This window comes from Macrosteles quadrilineatus, unplaced genomic scaffold (assembly GCF_028750875.1).
Source record: "Macrosteles quadrilineatus isolate MER2022 unplaced genomic scaffold, UCM_ALF_1.0 Scaffold_8__2_contigs__length_117827958, whole genome shotgun sequence".
Classification (NCBI taxonomy): Eukaryota; Metazoa; Arthropoda; class Insecta; order Hemiptera; family Cicadellidae; genus Macrosteles; species Macrosteles quadrilineatus.
Window position 1 is genome coordinate 57,795,003 of NW_026542601.1, and position 4,532 is coordinate 57,799,534.

The following is a 4,532-nucleotide window of genomic DNA, read 5'->3' on the forward strand; positions in this document are numbered from 1 at the left end:
GTAAGAACAAATTCAATCTTTGCTCAACACTGATAACTAAACCCTAAGATGACACATAAAAATAGCATTTAAAATATTGACCCAACACATTCCATTTCCACAATTCCCGATTTCCCACGCCAGTGCCCAGCGGTCCAGCCTCACGGTTCCCAGTCCCGATGCCGGGCACGTCTCTACCCATGTTCCCGGTTCTACTGCGTTCCGGAATTTCATGCCGGCATTCATATTTTAATTGCCACTATGAATATGCAGTCCTAGGGAGTGCTCGTACCGTACAGGTGTGCCGCACAGTGGGGAGGGGGAACTGTATCCTCTTCCGGTATACACCCTCACATCCGGGGAGCGCCACACTGCTTTCCGCGAAACCAAGGTTTTTCCCAAAATTAACTTTGGGTTCGACAGGATGTGCAAATGTATTGCGACGTTGGCGAAAGTATGGTTAACAGGGTTTAGATGAAAATGGTCGATCGGAAGTTTACTTAGGTTACATAATTAAATTAAAAATTCCTCGTTTTAGAAAAGTAGCCAATAGCATATAAAAACCTACGTCTACTAGAGCCACTGTACGTTTTGTTTCAGAATTTTGTTTCATAAGGTTAACATGGGAAACTCCAGAGCCACTGGGGCGGAGCCCGAGAGTCCGATCAGAATAAAAACAGCTTAGTTATCCGTTTTCCTATTTTATGCCTAAAGAATCAGTGTACCAAATTTCAGCCTCCTAGAAAAATGGGAAGTAAGAGAATTAGTGATGAGTGAGTGAGTGAGTCAGTCAGTGAGTCAGTGAGGGCTTTGCCTTATATATATATAGATAAAACATATTTTTACTCCATGGTTTGTGTAGAGATTTTAAAATCTACCATAAATTTCCTTGGTTTGGATATAGGTCTGTCATGATGGGGGTATTCTGTTTACATCCAATCAAAATACAGAATTAACTGTATACATATTAAATTAATGTTTTTTAATTCGTTCACAGTAATAATTCAAACTATAAATTGGTTCTGGTTATACAGGGTGATTGATATAAGTGTGCCAGCCGTTTTATTCGAAAACTATAATAGATATCAAAAAAAGTTAAATGGTAAGTGCCTTGGATTTTTTATTAAAATAATTGTGGTCAAGTCCAAAAAATTATTTTAGCCGCCATTTTTCCAATATGGCCGCCAACTTTGATTTTTCTTATGGAACACCCTGTATGTTATGATGTATTCTGGTAGAAAAAGTAATTTTAAGACGTTTTATTCTTGTGATTTTTTTCATAAACCTAACCGTTTCAAAGATAATAATGGTTTAAGTTGTGAAATTTTGAATGGTTTTCGAACCAAACAGCTGGCTGGCATGCTTGCTTAGGCCTTTATCAAAACTCTTTCTCATGCAGAAATTTCAAAACTTTAACCATTATTATCTTTGAAACGGTTAGGTTTATAAAAAAAATCATAAGTATAAAATCGTCTTAAAATTACTTTTTCTACCAGAATACATCATAAAATACAGGGTGTTCCGTAAGAAAAATCAAAGTTGGCGGCCATATTGGAAAAATGGCGGCTAAAATAATTTTTTGGACTTGAACACAATTTTTTTAATAAAAAATCCAAGGCACTTACCATTTAACTTTTTTTGATATCTATTATAGTTTTCGAATAAAACGGCTGGCACACTTATATCAATCACCCTTTATAACTATTTAATGTAGACTATACAGGGTGATTGATATAAGTGTGCCAGCCGTTTTATTCGAAAACTATAAGAGATATCAAAAAAAGTTAAATGGTAAGTGCCTTGGATTTTTTATTTAAAAAATTGTTGTCAAGTCAAAAAAATTATTTTAGCCGCCATTTTTCCAATATGGCCGCCAACTTTGATTTTTCTTACGGAACACCCTATATTTTATGATGTATTCTGGTAGAAAAAGTAATTTTAAGACGATTTTATTCTTGTGATTTTTTTCATAAACCTAACCGTTTCAAAGATAATTATGGTTAAAGTTTTGAAATTTCTGCATGAGAAAGAGTTTCGATAAAGGCCTAAGCAAGCATGCCAGCTGTTTTGTTCGAAAACCATTCAAAATTTAACAAATTAAACCATTATTATCTTTGAAACGGTTAGGTTTATGAAAAAAATGACAAGAATAAAATCGTCTTAAAATTACTTTTTCTACCAGAATACATCATAAAATACAGGGTGTTCCGTAAGAAAAATCAAAGTTGGCGGCCATATTAGAAAAATGGCGCCTAAAATAATTTTTTGGACTTGACTATAATTTTAAAAAAAAAAAATACAAGGCACTTACCATTTAACTTTTTTTTATATCTCCTATAGTTTTCGAATAAAACGGCTGGCACACTTATATCAATCACCCTGTATAATACAGCAAGTTATAACACATTATATATTATAATACAGTATTATGATATGTAGGCTATATAATATTACATATATCTAATATATAAAATTCTCGTGTCACAGTGTTTGTCTGCAAACTCCTCCGGAACGACTTCACCGATCGTTATGAAATTTGGTGTGTAAATTCTGTAGGTATGCGAATCGGACGTAAACTATTTCCCGTTTCGAAATTCATAAAAGGGCTCCGCCCCAGTGGCTCTGGAGTTTCCCATGTTAACCTTATGAGAAATGGAATTAATGAATCTTAACAGCTGTTTCAATTAAACAAGTTGGTTCTGTTCTATGATGTTCAATAGCATTAAAGTTACAAGGATTACCAACAGGGTGCAGCACTATTATTTCTTTTACATTTATGACAACAGCTAATTTGCAACCAAAAGGTGAGTGAGCGTAGCGAACGAACTTCAACCTGGAGGCGAGTTAGCGTAGCGAACGAGCTAACCTGAAGGCAAGTGAGCGCAGCGAACGAGCTCCAACCTAAAGGTGAGTGAGCGTAGCGAACGAGCTCCAACCCAAAGGTGAGTGAGCGTAGCGAACGAACTTCAACCAGGACGTGATTGAGCGATGCGAACGAGATCATCTTGAAAATTAAACGTAACAGTACTTAAATTATAAATAGTCAAAGGCAAGACAACGTCTGCCGGGTTCAGCTAGTTATATAGTAAAAAACCCAATCATTTTAGCTCCCGAGACCTGACCAAGTTATAAATGAAATACAAATACTGTACAGTGAAATAACACTATGTAGGCGTATTATCAATATTATCACTTTAAGCGAGCAGAATTTATTCGACAGGCATCTTTGTAAATATCGCCGATTTAAAATTGATCTTGTAGTTTAAATTGAAATCTCATTACTGCAAAAAAAATTACTGTATGCCAACTTGCAGTAATTTCCACATTATTGTCACAACATTAGCGCAGTGCTCTTGTAGCACAATTTCGGCGGAGTACAACAAGCGGGGGGTGTAACTCAGTGGTAGAGTGTCTGCTTCGCATGCTGAAAGTCCTGGGTTCAAATCCCAGCACCTCCACATACTTTTTACCTAGGTGCGCTCTCCTTGCGGCTGGGGTAACGACCAAAATGTTTTTACTTACATCCTTTCACAAAATAATACTGCTGTATTTACAAAATTATTTAACAATAAAACATAATAATTTGTATATATTTAAAAAAAAATTAATTTTCTATTGGTGCCATTATATTTAGCACTAAATTATTTCATTATACAGTACCACCGTATACAGAATACTAACCAAAGAAATTTATACTGTTTCTCAATAGTATACCTCCTAGTTCTTATAATGACAATTTTTTTATTACAGTATTTACATTAGGTATTTTCAATGGGCCTTAAATCAATTGGGTCATATTCTTGATAAATAAATTAGTGTATACAATTTATGTGATTATTTTCTTTTGGAGTACAAAGTTATATTGGTGCTACATAAAAATAATTTTTCAGTGTATTAGTTTTATTTGAATACTTTCAGAATGCCACCAAAATTATAATTTTATAAATTGGTTATTATAATATAATATAATATTATTATTATAAAAATATTATATATAATATAATATTTATAATAATTATACTGTAGGCCTATTATATATTAATATAACCAATATATTATTATTTATATGTTGGCAGCGTTATTCACAAATTTCCAATTTTTAACTCATTTAAGATTGGACAGTTTAATATTAAAATGTTTCTTGTAAAGTACAAAAAATTAATAAACTTTGGTCATTAGAAGGAAATCATTTAACTCGTAACTTAAATATATATTTAAAAAAATAACAAACAAAAGTTTAAGATCCACACAGTTTTGGAAGCTAGACCAGTGGACGCCCTATTTCGATCGCCCCCCCCCCCCCACCCCACCAAAAAGGTAAAAACTCTGTCCCCTGTCGCTTCCAGCTCGTCAGTCAGCGGCGTACTTTGAACCTTGTTTTTGGTTTTCGGGGCTTACATCAAGATTTACCTGTGAACAAGGTCTTAACAAAGGGGGAGTTTAAAAATAAACATCCGCTGGGATTCTAAGAACACGAACAAAACATACGGCGGCGAACTAACTAAAGGACTTGTAATTTGTAATATTTTGGTATTGACGTGATTTTATCTATT

The 4,532-nt window shown here is 34.1% G+C and overlaps 1 non-coding gene across 1 annotated transcript; it reads left to right on the forward strand.

The window, feature by feature from the left end:
* Nucleotides 1-3,365: 3,365 nt before the first annotated feature.
* Trnaa-cgc (transfer RNA alanine (anticodon CGC)) lies at nucleotides 3,366-3,437 on the forward strand. Its single transcript has one exon. It is a non-coding gene; the product is annotated as a tRNA-Ala (tRNA).
* Nucleotides 3,438-4,532: the final 1,095 nt, after the last annotated feature.